Source organism: Lepisma saccharinum, unplaced genomic scaffold, assembly GCF_977018435.1.
Source record: "Lepisma saccharinum unplaced genomic scaffold, izLepSacc3.1 HAP1_SCAFFOLD_208, whole genome shotgun sequence".
NCBI classification, from domain to species: domain Eukaryota; kingdom Metazoa; phylum Arthropoda; class Insecta; order Zygentoma; family Lepismatidae; genus Lepisma; species Lepisma saccharinum.
The window spans coordinates 450,569-471,751 of NW_028142993.1; the positions used below are offsets into that span (position 1 = coordinate 450,569).

The following is a 21,183-nucleotide window of genomic DNA, read 5'->3' on the forward strand; positions in this document are numbered from 1 at the left end:
ATGGGTGCATGTGTGCTGCGCATTTGAATTTCATGTGAATCATATCTGTCAATAATGTGAATATTAATATTATAGAATATAATATAATGGTGCAGGTGTGTGAAAAAGTAACCATGAGCACCAAGGTATCAATAAAAAAGAATTGGAAACATAAGTTGCATATGGAGATGTGTGTAATTAGTTTTGTTCTGGGATGTAGCAAAGAACATCGGTTAAACCGTGCGGGGTTTCAATACTGTGTCCACCCGCCGTTGGATTCAAGCACTGCATCTAGTCGACAAGGCAAGGATTTCACGAGCAGATGTTTGGTCTTCTCCTTAAACTCTCCCAAACATCAAACACGTGAAAATGTTTTCGATTGGGAGACTTCGCTGGCCAATCTACTCTTGAAATTCCTGGGTGCTGATTAAACCAGGTGGTGTTCGCTTTCGACGTATGGACGCTGCTGATGTCTTGATCGAAAGTCACGTGCGAAATCTCATCTTCAAGGTGTCTCTCTCGCACGCTGGGAAGCGTGTGGTTTTCCAGAACTGCGATGTATTCCTGTGAATTCATTCTCGAGGACACTTCCACCAATCCACCTACTCCAGACGAACTGATCCATCCCCACACCGCCACGGATATCCTGCCACTCTTAGCATGGGTAGAAATGTTATCGGGGCCGTAGCAAGTGTTGTTGCGCCTCCAAACATAAACCTGACCATTTTCGTCAGACGAAAATACTTTCTCGTCGCTCAAAATTACGTTCTGCCAAAATTCTTGAGGAGCTGGTAAATATTGTAAAGCAAAACTGATCCGTGCTTCGTGATGGAAATGCATCATTGCTTCTTTCTTTGCCGCTCGACGGTGCCGAACTGTTGCAGCATGGCACTCCAGTTTCAACTCTTGGCGAATCTTCGTTGTAGCCATGAAGGGATTGCCCTCGCTCATCTCAATGATGCCTGCATCTTCTTCCCTGGTTGCCTTCCTCGGCCGGCCTTTGTTGGGTCTTCACTTCATTCCTTGGTCCGTCCCCTTTTCCCTCGTAATACCGAATCCAACGCCTGACGCATGAATCGTCCACACCAAGGGTCGTAGCAATCTGTAGTGCAGCAGATCCGCCGCACAAGAACATGCGGACTATCTTCTCTCTTGTAAATTCCGAAAGTAAGGCATGATGAAATGATATCGTAAAGGAACATTCGGACCGAAGGGACATGCTGCACGTGGCACATGCCTCTTAAAAACACCTTATCATTGGTGCATGTAGAGTTTCATGTCCATTCCGGTGAAGAAAGTTTCATTTTATTGGTTCCGTTGCAAGTGGCATGCTCAAGGCATAGATACGAGTAAAACTGCTGCAGGATCTCGAACGAAGCACCCACCGGGGCTCGAATTAAAGCCAAAGCGTGGTGGCAAAAGGCAACCGTGGTGGCAAAAGGCAACCGTGGTAGCAAAAGGCAACCGTGGTGGCAAAAGGTAACTGCATCTGAGATTTACGTCAAGCAGGGCCTGCGTGGTGTGTGCAAAGAAATTCACGCTTGCTTTAGGAAATAAGGACACTATTGAATCAATGCAATATAAAAGAGTATATACCGTAAAATATACATTATTATTGACTCATGCATTCCCTGAAAAAAATGCATTGTTTTCTCGCACATTTCTGCCCGCAATGAATATAAATGTATAATCTATTAAATTAAGCAGGTGAATGCAGATTTAAAAATATTGATAAGATAATTCAATTGAATTGAATTGAATTGTTGTTTTTTAAGTCCACTTTGTGCACAGAAAGGCTAATTGGGACTGGACCTACAGTTTATAGTGGGTTCCGAACCACTATGTTCCTCCACCGGGTATCGAACCCGGGACCCCTTGATTAAAGGTGACGACTCTACGATTGCGCCATGGGGGAGGCCCTAGTCCTCTTACGGAGATAATTCGTTCGGAGCAATATAAATGCCCTATCAAAACAATTGGGGAATGTTATTTTCAATGTGGATATTCCTCGGAAAATATGTTTCTAACAACAGTTTACCTAAATAGTGGGGACTTGGGGTGAGAGAGAGGGACGGAGTTGGAAGAGAGAGAGAGAGAGAGGAAAAGCACACAATTTTCTGTTCAGTGCGAATCTTTGGGATTGTTTTTTCCTAGCGCACCAACAACACAATACGTATAACCCAAATACAACCCAAACCTTCAATGGCAAAATTGTGAGTCAATCACTCAACTGGAATAAAAAGTACGGATTTAAATCTAGGCCAGAAGATAGTTATTGCGCTACCATGTGCCAAAAAAATCCACTTTGCCCGCGAGAATTGTCATGCCTGAGTGATATGTAGTTTACGTTAGTTGTGAGAGTTGCTTCAATTCCATTGCCTGCCAAGAATAATGATAGCGCTGAAAGCATAAAATACAGAAATGTGCATGTTTGGCGAGCTATGAGAAAAGCAGATCCTTGCGTTTTCTTTTCAAAATTTACTAATTTTATGTCAACTTTTACATATAGCCAATGGCGACAGAGGATGAATGATGCATCAGGGAAATTGATGAAGATTGAAGAAACAACGAAAAAGAAAAACTCATTATCAGAGGCTAGGACCCAAGAACCCTGGCTACGCAGCATGTTATGATATTTAAGTATATCACGGATTGCTGCTAAATCCATTCCTAGATATTTGTAATGAATGAACCCCCGCCCCCGCTACGAGAAAAAGAAAGACTATAGGATGTGAAACATTCACAATGTAATTGCATTGCTGTACATCGCTCTTGGCTGTATTCCAAATGTAGTAAGAGATCAGCGATAAGTTGGATTTTTTCTTTTTGTGCCAAGGTATAAGTGTATTTGAGCGCAAGGGCTACCTATTTAATCATTTATAAAGAGTTAACTTCGTCGTTACACTAGCACCAGGCACAAATGAATTATCAATTTATAAAATTGTGACGGGACAAACTCAGTGATACATTCATGCCTGACCAGAGTTCGAATCTGGAACATATGACCTCGCTTCGCTAGAAAGGCTGGCAGAAATGTATCGGAAATGTGTAGGAGCACCAAGAACCGGTTTCACCCAGCACAGACAATGAAATCATTTACAGCGACTCGCTGTGGCAGTGTTGCTCGTCACCCCCTCCCCCTCACTCGCAGATAGCATAGCCTTCTCAGCACCCACATGCTGATGGAAGAGTGGAACCACAAGCAAAACAACCTGCGCAGACCCACGACTCCTGTGCACCGTACTCCCGCGAGGAGGGGCGGGGAAGAGCGGACCATGCTTCCTTATGGCCCGAACTGAAGGGAAGAAGGGAGATCTGCGCGGGTACTTTTCGTCCCAAGGATTTTTTTCGTTGTGGTCGATCTATACTTTTCGTTTCAGGCATATTCCGACTGGAAGGTTTGTGGCACCCCTCCGCCCCCCCTTTCCCACCATGGTTAATAAATGAGAAACTTGAACTTTCAAAACCCTTATCGCAAGAAAAAGCTGGCATCAATTTTACACCACCATACAATAAGATTTACACGGGAAACATTTCCTAACATATTTTCTTGATTCGGACTAAGGGCAAATTAAAAATAGTCAAAGAATTAAATTACTGAAAATATGGAAAAGCGCGATACCGAAATCTGTAATGAGTGCGAAGGGAAAATCGAGAAAAGGAAAAAAAAATTAAGTATATAAGTATTCGAATAACCAGATTAAGAGAGAAAGTTATCACGGCTCGAACAATGCAAATGATAAAAAAAAACGGAAATACGAATTGAAATATACGACAATCGGAAGTAGGCTGAAGGAAGCAAATTTTAATAAACGTGGAAAGAAAACATAATGAAAGGAGCGCTGCTTCGATTCGCGACGGAAGCTCATATTTGTTGTTCGAGTCCCACTCTTCACTGTATGTCCAGATGCATTTACACTTAAAACAAACTTCGTGGAACTTTTTCCAAATCAGATGTCGCCAAAAATTTAAAAACAAAAAGACTAACTCTGAAGGAAAAATTCCGAAAGCGTTATTGCAAAATGAAAAAAAAAATCTTCACATATTCGTTCGGAAATGGTAAAAGAATAATAAAAAACTCAAGCATAAATGTTAATAACACTTGTTATTATTACCAGAGACATTCTCAAAATAAACTTCTTGTCCGTTAAAATCAAATCAAGAGGAAAGCAAGATCTCCACCCGGTCGCGTGAATCTGTGGCTAGATTCAAGAGTTGGAAACACTACGCTTCTCGCGAGCTGCTATTCCTGGCGAAACTAGATGATATAAAATTCCGGGTTGCATAACCGTAAGGGGGGGCGTTTCATTCGATTTCGAGTGTACTACATGATCTGCCGAACATTCTGTAATATACCTGCGAGCTGTGTTTGCAATTCAGATGTCAAATATTAAAGTGTCCGGTTTTCATTGTCCAGCAGTATATATTAATAATGACGTTTGTTACATTGCAATATATCAATTATTTCCCATGTAATTGTAACGTGAAGCTGACGCTTGAAACAAAGATCTCAGAAGTTAATTCGTTTGTTATAACAAATATGTTTTCCCGTTGACTGGTCATTCGTGTATCGAAACAAAAATGTTTCTCCTTTTGACATTACTTATGTGTCGTAACAAACATGTTTTCCCTTTTTAGCGTCATTCGTATGTCGTAACAAACATGTTTCCCCTTTAGACTGGTCATTCGTGTGACGTAACAAACTTGTTTCCCATTTTCACGGTTCCTTCGTGTGTCCTTTGAACTGTACCAATGGTATGTTCGTTAGGTGTCTCATCCGCTGTATGTAGCGCTTGTGATTGTTACTGATCTGCATATTCATTGAGCTTAGGAAAGTACACTGATTAACAAGACGTCTGTGATAGTTTGAGTTTAAGTTTTGGTTTCAGTCCACTTTATGCACAGGAAGGCTAATCGGGACTGGACCTACAGTTTAAAGTGGCATCCGAACCACATGTGCCTCCACCGGATACGAACGTCAGAATTATTGCTGAGCTTACGGTATTTTCAAAATATGAAAAGGCCAAGATGTTATTGATTTATAGCGAGCATAAGAAAAATGTAGAACAAGTAATCAGGGTGTATACCTAAAGTATCCGGACAGGCGTCAACCATCGCGCCACACAATTGTAAACCTCCACACAGTTGTCGGAAACAGATAGTGCAAAAACACGTAAACGCGTCTGTTACAAACTCGTTGCAGAAGTACCTGGTAAAGTTGGTGTTAGTTGCTATTGCCGTGAACCCACAGATTAGTTCACGTGAAATTTCTACAGGCAGTAGAATCAAACACACTAGTGTAATTCGCATACTTCGACTTCGCATATTTCATAACTAACTAACTAACTCTCTGGTCTTCTTAACCCGAAGGTTCATGGCTGCAGCAACACAGGCCTTCCATCTGTCCCTATATTGAGCAAGATCTATATACTCTTTTCCATCCCTACCGATTTCCCTTAGGTCCATATCAAGGTTATCCCTCCATCTTCGTCTTGGTCTTCCTACTGGTCTCTTGCCATCAGGTTTCGCAATAAGAATCCTATAAAATCCTCTTTCCTCTCCCATTCGTGCCATATGGCCTGCCCACCAAAGTATTCTTGATTTAATCATTCTAATAATATCTGGACATGAATACAAATTATGTAGTTCTAAATGATGTAACCTTCTCCACTCACTTGTCTCCTCAACCCTTTTAGGTCCAAATATGTTTCTAACGATGTTATTTTCAAATACTCTCAATTTATGTTCCTCTTTCAATGTAAGGGACCAAGTTTGACACTCATATAATACTACAGGCAAAATTACTGTTTTTTATATTTTAACTTTTAATTTCTTAGATATTAAACGACAAGACAAAAGTTTATGAAGAGAAAAGTAACTTGCATTTCCTGAATTAAGCCTACTTTATATTTCCTCTTTAATATAATTTTTCACTTGTTAATATTACTCCCAAGTATTTGAATTTGGAAACTGGTTCAAACGAGTTGTTATCAATAATTAGATTGTGATTATTACCTAACATTTGGTTTCAGCCTGTAAGCATATATTTAGTTTTCTCATTGCTAACTTCCAAACCTATCTCTTTAGCAGTTTCGAAAACTATTTTAGCATTATTCTTAATTGTATATATATCATCCCCTAATAAGTCTACATCACCTGCATATGCTAACAACTGAGTCACACCATTTAATTTTAGTCCTTCGTTAGTTTCTTTTACCTTCCTAACAGCATATTCTAAGACAAAATTAAAGAGCAATGGAGATAATGCATCTCCTTGTTTTAACCCATCATGAATTGTAAGTTTGTCAGACACATTAACACCCACACGAATTTTACTACCTGTTTCACTGGTGCATACTGGTGCATATTTCATCCTTATAATATATTATCCTCATCATTATATGAAAATTACTTTGAGAATGTAGTGAATTTTTGTGAATGCATTGGAGTCCTACCTGTTCTCGATGAACAGCTTTTCACAAACCATGAGGAATGAACCTACGAAACGTACATTACTGGTCCGTAGAAAATCATCGTAGGCTTCGACAGGAAGAGCGATGGCGACCTTGGAGTGTCAATGTATGGTGCGTAATAATTGACGACCATCTCCTTGGACCTTACTTCATGGATGTCACCCAAACAAATGGAAACTATGTTGAATTCCTTCCTTCAAAATGATCTGCAACCTTCGCAAGAAAATGTAAACTGGATGGTTGTCCAGCGAACTCTGAAAATGACACTATTATAACCCTTGATCGAATGTGCGATGTAGGTTTTATCGGACATGGCGGGCGAACGAATTGGCCAACCCGTTCTCCCGAACTGAGACATTTAGACTTCTTTTTGTAGGGTTGTTTAAAGGAGGAAGTCTTTTGCAATGCAACTACAACCTCAGAGAACATGAAACATCTCACTGAGGCAGCCTGCGGCAGAATTACACAGGACATGCAACGGTGATTACAGCATGTCGGTTGGAAGTGTGTGTGGCAAATAATGGGGAACATTTATTCTCCTAAAATTCTTTCGTTTTCTATAATTGAATGCGTACAATGCTCTGGCAAAGAGAATCCATACTGTAGAAGAACAATTACTAATAAAGTTTAAGTGTGATTTAAATTCCTTCCTAAACCGTTTATAGTTCTACATAATAAAAGTACTATTTTATCTCTCTTCCTGTTTCATTCTTGATGTTGTCCTTCGATAGACACTTAAATGAACTGCTCGGTCGTTGTATCTCACGCTCAACTTCACGTTACAATAACTTAGAAAGTAATTAAGATATTACAGTGTAACAAATGCATTGGCAATGCCTTTCATTCTATAGCGTCGTCGCCTTGCAATCAAGGGATACCGGGTCCGATACCCTGTGGAGGCACATAGTGCTTGGTATCCCACTTTAAACTGTAGGTTCAGTCCCGATTAGCCACTCTGTGCATAAAGTAGACTTAAAACACAAATCAACCAACCAACATAGTCTAACCTCATTACCTTTAGGCGCAGACCCAATAAGTCTAACGCAGTCTTTTTTTCTTCTACTGGTTAAATTATTTTCATTTTTTTTTCAAATGGTTAATCTCTACTTCTAGTTTTTTCACCATTGGTATGGTTACTACTCTTGGAACAACCTGTACATATGGTTTTGCATTAGGTTTCATAGCAATAGAAACTGTTTTCTTAAATTCTCCAATATTTTGAAACAATTTACAATATTCTGGTGAATTAATATCAACTTTTGTGAAAGATCGTTGGTCTTTATGCAGATTATTTACATTTAGCATTTCTAAAGCAGTGACATCATTTCGACCAAGCAATGGTTTTTGCAACCCTTCTACTATATATACCCTTGTACAAAAATCTTTGCCTTTAAGGCATAATGTAAAATTCGTAGTACCTAACACCTTTAATTGTGTACCTTCGGGTTCTTTCAGGCCTGATTTCTTTGCATTTAAATTACTCAACCTGTTTGAAAGTACTCTATCAGGTAAGCATACACAATCAGCACCTGTATAGATCAAAAATTAACATTAGCGCCAAGTTCCTTAATGAAAATTGAACGATACCAACTGAATTCTGAATTACAATTAGGTCCTTTAATATTTCCTACAAAATTACATCCACACTCGATTTTTCGTTAGTGTTTTGTTCATTCACATTACCAAACTCAAAATGATTGATTGTTTTCGTGTTCTTCTTCCTACAAACTCGAACAAAATGTCGTACTATTTTACGGTACCTGCACGCCACTGTTCTAGCTGGGCAATCCTTCAATTTTGGGTGAAATGGTCCTTCACTGAAGGGACAATACTTCGGTTTATCTAAGTTTGTGTTGTACTTACTCCGAGCTGTTGGTCGAGAATTCCCTCCCCTGTTCGTTGCACTTCCGGTCCCGGTTCTACTAGCGTAGTCTTTCCCGGTCGTCTGTTCGCGTCGTCTGGTCGCTTGTTGTACCTGTCCTTGGTCGGCAATTTCATGTGAATTCTTCTGTAGTTGTTCGTACTGCTTAACCCAATTAACTGCCTCCGCAAGCGTCAATTCTCGCTGTATCTGTTGTTTGTCAGACACACGTTTATCAGCTACGGCCACGACGATCCTGTCCCGAATCATGTCGTCCTTGAGATTACCAAACTCGCAATGTTCAGCCAGTCTATGCAGATCCGTGATAAACACGTCAGCTTGATCCCCCACATTTTACACTCTGGTATTAAACTTATATCGATCAAAACTTACGTTACGATGTGTCAGAAACACAGATTCGAACTTGTTCATCAAGTCACTCACTGAACGTGGTTCCGGGAAACGCAACAAATATTCCTCACTTTGTGAACTCATTACGTATAGAAGTAGGTTGATTTTTTCGTCCTCAGTTTTGTTAACCAAGCCCGAAATACTTAAATAACGTTCGAACATTTTTCTCCATAATGGGCACAGTTCTGGTCGAACAAAGTCAAATTGTTCAGGAGGATTCACATTCACTAGCGAATGCAAAACGTTGCCTGTTACCGACAAATCACTATTGTTAGGCATGTTTAACACACACGAACCTTGTTTTCTGTTCTCAAAATAAGTCTAGTAGAGCCAAGATATCGGGATCCCATGTTCGCTATTCCATTCCTTCGTTCGATCGAACGCGGATCCCATTTCTGCCACCATGTAGTGTTTGCCGTGCTAGCCGGAGCAAGAGATAAGCGATGTATACCGGTGAGGTTGATTGGTTGATTTGGTGTTTTAAGTCCACTTTATGCACAGTAAGGCTAATTGGGACTGGACCTACTCTTTAAAGTGGAATCCGAACCAATATGTGCCTCCACCGGGCATCGAACCGAGGACCCCTTGATTACAAGGCGACGACGCTACCACTGCGCCATCGGGGAAGCCCAGATATATACACCGGTGAGGGTCGGAGGACGTACTGCCCCAGGCACTGGTATAGTGCAGCTTTCATTGTTTAGGTGGCAGCACCTTACACAACAAAAAGTGAGTGGAATCTTTTGAAATGTGGCTATGGCAAAGAATGTAGCGTGTGAAATGGACAGAGCAAGGAAGAAATACTGCGGCTTGGGAAAGAGTTGGTGAAAGAAGATCAATTCGGAGAAATCAAGAAAAGGAAAATACATTGCTTAGAACACTGACTAAGAAGGAACTGCGCTTAAAGACGTAATGGAAGTAACTAGTATTTAATATTCACTTTCATCAACCGAGGTTTTCACTTCGTTGAAATTATTTTTCACTTTATTCCCTGAAATTTCTCAGCGGAGGGAAAATTCCTTCCCTTCAAAATATTTGGAGAAAGAAGATTCGGCAAAACTGGAATTTCCCTTTTGCCTAAAATTTTGCTTAGATGCGATATTTGTTTGGTTTGAGTTGCTGTTTAAAGTCCACTTTATGCACAGTAAGGCTAATCGGGACTGGGCCTACAGTTTAAAGTGGAATCCGAACCACTTGTGCCTCCACCGGGTATCGAACCCGGGACCCCTCGATTACAAGGCAAGGACGCTACCACTGCGCCATGGGGGAGGCCCATGAGATATTTGTCTCTGGGGCTTTAGGCCAAAGGGGATTCGGCGAAACGGGAGGAAATATATCCAGCAACGGCACAAAAAACTGAAAAAAGAAACAAAAATAGAAGTTTCTTAGCACAGAAAGCATTTGTGACAGTGTCTTCTTCTTCTTCTATCTGCATACAGATAGAAGATGCCCTCCTCTAACTCCCATACATTGGAGAGTATGCGCTCATGTTCTGTTGCCTACAAATATCAGATCGTCTTTTCCGCTGAATATCGATTCCACCTCTAGTGCCTAAATATACCAAAGGTCATTTCCTTATTACTTTATTTGCTTCAAGAAATACACATATGTAGAAAGTAATCCGCAGAATCTGGTAACAGAGTTCTTCGCTAGTCAAGAACAAGTTCGGTTCAAAGTTTGTTCATGTGATAGTTGTTTTGTTCGTTTTCTTGGGTATGTAGTGTTTGTTTCAATGAATTTGACGGGCTGTCGTCGTGTCAGAAAGTGAGTTGGTGAATGCTGGAAGTCATATGACTGCCCTTGCTTATACAGTATGTAACATTGTTATTCTTACTCATTGAATTTCCGAGGAAAAAGTGTCAAATCTACTAGTAAATATAATCATTTTCATATGTACCTGGAAATTAATGTTAATGAAGGTTTCACCAACAAATGTCAATAAAAATGCATGTTAAAAGTGTGTAAACAGAGCATGTAATTTGTGTGAAATGAGAAAAACACGCTGTTTCATGCAACATTGTTATTCGTACAGGCAAGAGTTTCAATCTTCCTCACATACAGCGCCACCGCTATTCGGGCGATTTCGTGCAGTTTGAAACTTCTTAATAAGTTTGAACATGCAGGCGAGCTCCCCGTCAAGCGGAATGCTGGCGTAGGTATTGTTGTAGGTCTATCGTCTATCTATCAGCGTGTTCGAAATAGGTAAGGTGAAGGAATTTAGTTTCGATCTGAAGGATGTTATTATAAATTTTGCCCTTAGAGGTTATTCGTTAAGAAAAATTGGACAAACAGTCAATAAATCACACTTCACAGTTCAATACATAGTAAACAAATTTAGAGAGGAAGTTTCAACACAGAATGTGCCGCGAAAACCAAAAGAGACAAAGAAGGTTGAAAAAATGTGATGAACGCTTTATTTCAAAAAGAGTGCGAGAAAAACCCCGACTATACCGCGTTTGTTACAACCTGTGCTCTTTCCCGCGCTAGGGAGCGCTCGACAGTTTCGGTGCCAATGAGAAACGAGGAAAAAATCGTCTGCTGGGCAGCTAGAAAAAATGGAAGCCAGAAGAGAGGCGCTTACGTAGATGCTGTTGCGACGTTGCGTATTTTAATTGGCTGCCTGGCTTTGACTTTCCCCAGCACCGAGAAAAGCCAGGGAGCAACTAGCGCGGGAACCGGGACAGGTTGTAACAAACGCGGTATAAGTGTTCCTCAGTTACGACGGTTAGTAGAAAATGTTGCGTTCAAGAGGTTGTTCGATCGAACTGTCCGACATACCTTGTGGAAGCATGGATATCATGGCAGATTACCACGAAAGAGGCCGTATGTAAATAATGTGAATCGCAGGAATAGACTTTCATTCGCAAAAGAACAATTCCAATAAGACCAGGAATTTTGAGATAGTGTCATATGGTTAGACGAGTCCAAGATTAATATATACTGGTCGGAAGGGATAAATAAGGTGTGGAGGAAATCAAATAAAGACAATGATCACATTAACACAGTTCCAACAGTTAAACACGGTGGTGGGTCATTAATGATTTGGGGCTGTATGTCGTCCAAAGGTGTTGGCACCATCCAGTTTATTGATGGTATCATGGATGCATATGTCTATTTGGACATATTGAAGAACAATGTAAATCAGAGTGCCCATAAAATCCGTGTGTACGAATCAGAATGTTACATACTGTATATCGAGAAAAAAGAATGACAGCTCTTTGACGTACCGCAGGTTGTCGATGCGTTCTCCAAAGCACATGAGAATATCCGAATTCCACTTCACTAGGTGACTTTTGTTGTTTCTAATGCTTTAGAAAATTATTTTCTTCCAAAGTCCTATTTATTTTGTAAGTAAATTAAACATTTCATTTTCGTTATCTATGTTATTTTCTAATAAGTTAAATATATGGTATTTATATATCTAGTTTCATCTCAAGAAAATTATGTATTATGAAATTATAAATGGGAAAACTATTTAGGCCATCTCTACCTGTCTCTCATTACTGAAATAGTCCACTGAAAAGTATGCGACTACTGACTGTATTAAAATCAATTGTATGAAGATAATCTTGCAATCAAGAATTACCCCGATCAGCACAAAGAACAACAAACATAAAACAGTATACATGAATATAAAATATTTATTGTTGTGTTTTCAGGCGTCACACGATTGTAGCTGCATTTGCTCCACGAGGGATCGTCCATGCACACGTGTACTTTGTGTGTAACTAAAAGTACCGCCACGATAACAGCCAGCGCGGAGAACGTTTTTATGGTAGTCACCCGCTCTCGTCTCCTTTCCCTACGTAGGAACTTGCTGTCAGACAGCTAATCAGGCCTACAGCTGCCGCCTTGTTAGTGCTGCAAGCGAAAACCTTAAAATCCCTCCTTCCCGAAGCAGGCATCAGGGAAACAGGATTTACCAAAATAACCGTTCTGCTCTGTGAACGAGGGGCTGTTGATCGGGTGGCCTTAGTATAATGTAACTGCCCCTTTACAATATTTCCCCCCTCCAACGCCCCAGTCACTTACCTCTGGCGCAATCATTGCCAAATTGTTGTTGCTTCATGGATACGAAATTTACTTTTTTAAAGCCAACGGACCTCGATGTTATTAATTGTAAGTAAAACAGTGGCATTTCTCTTCGATATATCATTGAGCAAACATTTCTTAGACTTCTTCAAAACAGAAGAAAAATTATGGACATTTAACTCATGTATAGAAGAGTGATGTACACCCTGGTGTAGTGTCTTCAGGGCAAGGGGAAACTATCCCCTGGGTAGCGCTTCCATCTCTTTTGGGTTCCTTTAAATTGTTTGATAGTTAAATGAATATCAACTATCTTGTCGCAGTACAGTTAAAAATCGAGGGTAACGTGTAACACATTAGGTATGAACAATGCGGATTAGCTCCTATTTGAATACGGAAACAAGTTGCTGGGCGTCAGAAATTTTCGACCAGGTGGAAAGGAGGGCAGAAGTAGTATACAGATAAATTAGAGTAGGCAGGTATAAATGTAAGACACGTGAATTTTACGAATATGTATTTCCACTCCTCCCTCTACTTGTTGGACCCTTGATTTCATTTCTACATTCTTCCCCTTTCGCATTCCTATATTTCTTTACCTGTTTATTGTTTTGTGTCTATATTTCTTTCTCAGCTTGTTCTCATGTGCTCTCTCTCTCTCTCTCTCTCTCTTGTGCCGTTCTTAGAATCGTTCTATTAACTAATTTTCTCACCCTTATGTATAGTATACTCGTATATTGATGAGGTATAATGAGTGAACATAAAGAAGAGGCTCGTTTAATGCTCTCTTTACACTGTTCATTAACTTGACGTTTCCGTCGAATGCCTCTCGTTATCCCAGGAATGCGCTTCATTTCACAATACCTCTGTGATGAGGTTAAGGTGACGAAGGTACACCTCACAGGTAGAGGACATGAGGAGTAATAACCTCTGGTCCGGGAGGAGTATATAACATGATGTCCTCAAGGACAGCTCTCGCAGTTGACTTACAAATTCATTCGATACATTCAGCGCGGAATAACGGAGGAGCGTCAGTCAAAGTCCAGGTACGAACTCTGACAAGTTATGGAGACGGTCAGTAGATACGTCTTGGAAAACACTCAGCGAGAACAGTGGACAGATGGAGAGAGCATTTATACTGAGTTATATCTCATCTTTCTCTTCATTATGAACCTTAAACCTCTTGTTTTGTCATTTGCTACATCCCAGTAACTCTCCATCCCAGGTGTTAATTCGAGTCACACTTCAATATATAGTACACATATATGTTGCACGACACTTGCATGAATGAATGAATTTATTTATGTCTCTACAACATATCATTCTAATCACTCTCCTTCATGTATATGTATGCAATGATAAAATAAACGTGAATTGGATTGTGTTCGGATGGAATGTGTTGCAACATATTTTGTCATTCATGAGCAAAAAGTACAGCAACACGTCACACACTGAATTTTACATATTCGGTGGCTGTGATAGAAACTGCGGTTGACAGATAATGGCAAAGAATTAATTTATTTTGTTCATAATTCAATTCCATACACTTGCATATACAGGGTGACACACGGGAACCGGACGTTTTTGAAATGAATATTAGTCTGTTAATTGTGAAGGAAAAGTAGTTATAATTGTGTCAGAATGGAGAACAAGAGTTGCCATTTGATTACATTGGTTACGTGTGGAAAATTACGTCAATCAGGTGACGGCCATCCATTTGAATGCAAAGTTTAACTCGTCGCCAGAAAGCATTCATAACCCTGCGTAACACCTCTTGGTCAATCGCACGCACCTCCTCTGTTATGCCATCTTTCAACTCCATTAATGTCAGCGGTTTGTGGGCATAGACATGTTCCTTGAGGTACCCCCAAAGGAAAAAGTCACAAGAGGACAAGTCTGGGGATCTGGGCGGCCATGGCACGTCACCGAAACGCGAAATGAAGCGTCCAGGGAATATGTTCCTGACAACTGCCATTGATGCATTAGCGGTATGCGCTGTGGCACCATCCTGTTGAAAATAAACATTATGAATGTTTATTCCTAGTCTCTGCAGTTCCGGTTGAAAGAATGTGTCCAACATGTGGACATATCGTCTTGAGTTCACTGTGACCGTTCTGCCATTCTCTTAAAAAAAATACGGCCCAATTACGCCTGAAGGGGTAACAGCACACCAAACTGTAACTCGCTCTGAGTGTAGGGGTTTTTGCTGGATGTTGTGAAGGTGTTGGGGCGCCCAGTAACGGAAGTTCTGTTTGTTCACTACACCATTTAAGTGAAAATGAGCTTCATCGTTCATCATCACTACAGCATTTTGGTCCTCCTCCATAATCACTTGCATACGAACAGCGAAATCTTCACGAGCTAAGTAGCTGTAAGCTCCTGAACCACCAGCATTTTGTACGGATGGAAGTGTAAATTCAACCATAACATTCTTCTTACACTCTCACGGTTGATCTGTAATTCACGCGCATGTTGACGTGCGGATCGACTGGGGCTCCGATTCATTGCCCCTCTCACTATGTTGATGTTTTCTGGAGTCCTCACAGTTCGAACAGGGCCTGGAGGCTTCTTCTTCATGATGCTTCCTGTTGCACGATACGATTCAACCCATCTCAGGATCGTATTCCGGCTAGGAATTGCGCCATGCTTACCAATATTGAAATGACGACGAAAGATTCGTTGTGTTGTGACAATAGACTCATTATTTCGCACATACGTTTCATGTGCAAACACGCGATGTTCAACTGTCCACTGCTCCATACTGTTTCATACCTGCAAAGAAAAATAATACACTACTGAAATGGCATGTTATGCAAAACAAATTGGCTACTCTGCGTTATCCCGCGCTGAATGTATCGAATGAATTTGTAAGTCAACTGCGAGAGCTGTCCTTGAGGACATCATGTTATATACTCCTCCCGGACCATTATTACTCCTCATGTCCTCTACCTGTGAGGTGTACCTTCGTCACCTCCCGCTTAACCTCATCACAGAGGTATTGTGAAATGAAGCGCATTCCTGGGAAAACGAGAGGCATTCGACGGAAACGTCAAGTTAATGAACAGTGTAAAGAGAGCATTAAACGAGCCTCTTCTTTATGTTCACTCATTATACCTCATCAATATACGAGTATACTATACATAAGGGTGAGAAAATTAGTTAATAGAACTATTCTAAGAACGGCAACCTTCTCAATATATTTCGCTAAGGATCACAAAATGTTTGTGATCAAGGTTAAATGATGTTAGAACGTCATTTGACCTTCAATGCACATCCCCCAAATTCCTTTATCATCTCCCTGACCTCAGTTCACCGTCGTCTGCCTAGCATCACGGATCAACTCCTGTCATAACATAAAACATAGTACACTATAACCATATAACATTATTCCTTAGTACACTATAATTTTTTTCCAGTACTTATCGTGGTTTCGAGTACCGAGACCGTCTTAAATCATAAATAGACCCTTACCATTACGCAATAGCGATTCATAAACCATAAAATCTTATTTTCAATATTATGAACATAAATTATTATAGTTTCATACTTTACATACTTTGCAGTAATGAACTTAATATCATATGTATAACGTTTATTACCGTTAATTACCTTCTATATACATATATTTCATAAAATTAAAAAAATAAAAATTCATAAAAGTTATGAATATGCAGATACATAAACGTAAATTAGTTCTAATGATATGCAAATGAGTTCTCAATTATATGCAAATTAATTAACACCCGTGCACTAATTGACGTTAGCGCGGACAACTACTACTAACAGAGTATCTGTTTTAGGCAGGCCCGTACCAAAACAGGGTTCGACGTGGCTAGGGGACAATGTTCCTTTACTCAAATTTTGAAATATTTTAATGTAAACCTACGAAAATAACATTGACGATTTATAAGATTTTGCAATAATTTCAAATATGTTATTGCATAAATAAATGACTTGTTTGCGGAGAGACATGGGTTCCAGAAGTCTGCTTTCTCCATTGTTTGGTAATTGTAGTTTTACAACCATTGACGCAACGCTACCAGACGTCCCGATTTAGTGTGGACAGTCCATACTTTTTAATGCTGACATTACTGCCGACTTGATTCGAAAATATCATTATTTTCGATAATTCACAATCAGACATGTTCTTTATTGTAAGAATCATTGCTAATACGTATCATTTTATTTACAAATTACTATAAATATAGACTATTATTTCCTAAACATATAATTACCATGTCTGTTAAATGGCTTTGAGTATTTAAGTCCACTTTATGCACAGATAGGGTAATTGGGACTGGACCTGCAGTTTAAACTGGGATTCTATCCACTATGTGCTCCCTGACAAGGGGATGAAGCCATCCCAAAATCCTACGAATGATTCGTTTGTTTAGAAACCTGACATTTTTTCGCCTTTAAAGGTCGGCTGTTGATAAGGGATAAGATAAATAAAATTCTAGCTACGAGCCTGATTCATCCACCGGGTATCGAACCCAGGCTGTTCAATATGACGTCAAGACAATTAACCGAAATATGAATACATTGTTAATTTGAGGAACACAGTACTATACGAATACTTCTGAGAATTGAATGTAATCAATAAGCACCAAGCTGAACACCGTGTGACAGGCTATGTTTGTAAGTGACTGTTTTCTTTTCTTTTCTAAAGTTGGTGTTTTAAGTTCACTTTATGCAGAGAAAGGCAGATCAGGACTGGACCGACGGTTTAAAGTGGGACCCGAACCACTGTGCCATGTGCCTCTACCGGGTAGCGAACCCGGGACCCCTTGATTACAAGGCGACGACGCTGCCACTCCGCCATCGTGGAGGCCTGTAAGCGACTGGGTTAGTGATTGTAAAGTCATAGGAATCTATCGTTAAGAAGAAACTCTTTGATTAATTTGGACCATAATATTGCAACTCTGCAATTGTACAGTGTCTCTCAAACGTTTTAGGACAACGACACTTTAAACTAGGCAACCCAATTTACACAAGGCGTTGGTGGGTTGCGTGTAGAGTTAGGCTCAATTTCAGGGTTGCCACATGCACAATAGATATTTATAAAATACGCGAAAGAAATAAAAACAAGTATTATTGCATAAAATTATTAAAAATATCACTATTATATCGCAAGAGACAAAATTCTTTCTCAAGGGGAAAAAATAGGTTTTCTAGTATTTCATCTCTGATGAGTCTACAGAATGGAAAAGAGGTGAGAGAAAACGAGAGGTGACAAAGGACAGGAGAAAGAGAAAGCGAAAGGAGAAGAGGAAAAGTAGAGGAGTGAAGAAAGAGAGGATAGACGAGGAGAGGAAATGTAGTGTGGGGATTGGAAAAGATTCAAGGAGAGATGAGGAAAATGAGCAAAGAAGAGAAAAGAGAAGGAAAACGAGATGAGAGAAGAGGAGACGAGAAGAGGGGAGTGGAGAGTAGAGTAAAGGATAGAAAAAGAGAAGAACGAAAAGAAGAGGAGAAGAGTGCAGTGGAGTAGAAAATCTAAGACAATAGAGGAGATACGAGGAGTGGAGATGAGTGGGATGGAGATAAGATGCGAGAAAAGTAGGGAAGGCGATATGAGATAAAAGCAGAGCAGAAGGAGGGGAGAGAAGAAGGAGAAGAGAAGAACAGAAGGGATTGAAGATAAAAGGTAGTTGCAGAAAATATCGTCTCAGCGTCAAGAATTGACGCATTGGTCAAATGATCGACTTGAAACATTCAATAACATTTTGAAATGTATTGGAGAATGTATTAGATCGGTTCTAAATGCCTTTTGGCTTAGTTCAGAGCAAGGTAAAATCTTCCATGTAAGATCTTTGATTTTACCTGTGATTATACCACTAAAAACATGAATGTAATTTGAATATTTATAAGAATTATCCAATTTTTGTCCACTTCTCGCTTCGTTGAAATGGAGATTTTGTAATTTAATATTTCCCCTCCCCCCATCGTTAATTCCAAACTGAATCATTCCCTTTGACACTGCGTGGACAATGAACACAATGGGATAGGTCTAAAACTTACGAAAATTTTCTGCCACCGGAAGGGTTTGAACCTACGACCATCAGATTGACAGTCCTGAACGGTAAACACTACCCTACAAGCTTTCGCTTCTGAAACTAAGTAGAAGGAGCTGACCAATGTGAAATGTAGATGTAACTCTCCTCCGACATGTAATGTGCAAACAATACTTGTTTGTAACAAAGAAAACGAAGGTAGTACGACTCGGCGAAAACATTTAATGGAGAATTGCACATGATGAGAACTTTTCATTCGATATTTGCGGAGGTATCCTTGCATTGAACTCGAGTGGAAAAAGGGGTAAAATTAGTATATCCTGAATTTCCACAAATATAAATAGTTTTTTCATTAATATTTGTCAATGTCTTTGGAGGAGTACACAATTATCGTTAGAGTATCATAATTCACGATCTTATACATGAAATTATCCCTTTCAATGTGTGTCAATTCATTTATTTGATTATTTTTTTTATAAATTCCATATGCAGAACAATGTAGCCACTATACACTAAATTAACCCACAGCGCTACAGCCCTTGAAGGACCTTGGCTTACCTACCGACTGCTGGTCTCCCTCCCACTCTGTTCCTCCGTCACCTGTTATAGCGTGGAGGTCTTAGACCAATATTGGGGTGACGGGTGATCAGCCCGATGAACCCCCAGCCGTTGTTGTAGGTCTTCTTGACCGGGTTACGCTCACTCACTAGCCACTATACACTGCTATTACAAATAATGTTACCATGCTCTTGTTTAATAGAAGGGGATTAGAATAAAAGAATAAAAAGAACACCTAGTATGGTAGACCTGGGACCGCAATCAATGCTTTCAAGAACTCTAACCAATACACTACGCCCTTTGTTTCCCTTGGTGCAACAGTTCTTAATTATTCTGCCGCGTCAATATTGTAAACGATATCCTGCAAAGAGAAGTCCAATACTCTGATATAGCTCTGTACTTCTAGAATTACTCTATACACATGCATTTGAAATTTTACTCTGAATTTATTTCTTCGTTGTTAGTATATCTAAGCTTGTGAATATATTTTACAGTACAAGGGTCACTATTTATATGTTGAGCCTAACAATGAAAAAACAGGAATTTGGCATTGAAAACTGCTTTATTGTTTTTCGAAGTATTCTCCTTTATGGTCAATACACTTTTGCATTCGTTCGAACCATTTGTCAAAGAAGTTTTTCCAATCTTCTTGAGACACCTCCATAATATGGTTTTTGAACGCATCAACGGCGTCTTCCGCCGATGAAAATCGTTGTCCACGCAATTTATTCTTGACATTCGGGAACAAGAAGAAGTCATTGGTTGTCAAATCAGGATTGTACGGCGGATGACCCATCAATTCGATTTTTTGACTGTTCATAAAGTCGGTTGTTAGACGAGATGTGTGACAACTGGCATTGTCTTGATGAAGAATGATCCGACGGCGTTTGTTTGTTTTCCGTATTTGACCGAAGACCTCTGGCAAACAAATTGTGTGGGATCCAACGAGAACATACCTTTCTCACAGCTAAATGATCATGTAATATTTTATATATGCTGGTGGAACTAATGCCTAAGGTTGCCTCAATCTCACAGTATGTCACATGACGATCTTGAAGTATTAGGTTTTGCACAGCATCAATGTTTTCTTGAACAACAACTGATTTTGGACGACCTTCGCGAATCTCGTCGGTGAGCGAATGGCGGAAAAGATTAATTTTGTTACACCAGCGTTTCACAGTGGCAAAGAATGGGGCTTCATCGCCAAATGTGGAAGTAAGTTGATCGATGCACTCTTGTCTTGATAATCCACGTCGAAAATCGTAAAAAATCATCGCACGAAAATGTTCACGAGTTAATTCCATTTTCTTGTTGTCGCGCAATCTCCAAGGCAACATAAACAACAGCTATTGACAAAACATTTGAAGTACGTTATGGTCAATAATGCCAGACGATTCCATGCAAACGTCAAATCGCGCCTAACTTCAATCAGTGTTGCCAAGGCTCAAAATATAAATAGTGACACTCGTATATAATTTTATTACGGTTACATGAACATCCACGAAATTTGTTCTTTATAATAACCTCCGGTTGACCAAGTTGCCAATATAAAAAAATGGAACATAGATTGTCTTCGAGCATACATTGTTAAAAAGGAGCGGATACACGTATTACTATCCCAATACTTATTCAATAAGGTTTCTTGTTTGTCAGAAATTATCACTTAAACTATTGCATGTTGAGCTAGTGTCCACCTAACCGCCTCTGATGAAATCTATCATTCTTCAGATTCTCTTTAAAATTCGACTCTGGTCACTTGTAACTTGCTGGGTGCAGACACTGTGCATCGACGCACAATGTTTTGCGATAAGAAGCGACCTTGAAAGCGTGAGTGAGTCACTTTGAACGCGAGCAAGCTACG

At 39.8% G+C, this 21,183-nt stretch overlaps 1 long non-coding RNA gene across 1 annotated transcript in view; it reads right to left on the minus strand.

Moving 5' to 3' along the window:
- The window catches only part of LOC145982508 (uncharacterized), a 93,074-nt gene extending 73,736 nt beyond the window's left edge, over positions 1 to 19,338 (minus strand). The window contains exon 1 of the long non-coding RNA XR_014441065.1: positions 19,323 to 19,338. This is a non-coding gene — a long non-coding RNA (uncharacterized LOC145982508). The remainder of the gene's footprint in view (positions 1 to 19,322) is intronic.
- Positions 19,339 to 21,183: the final 1,845 nt, after the last annotated feature.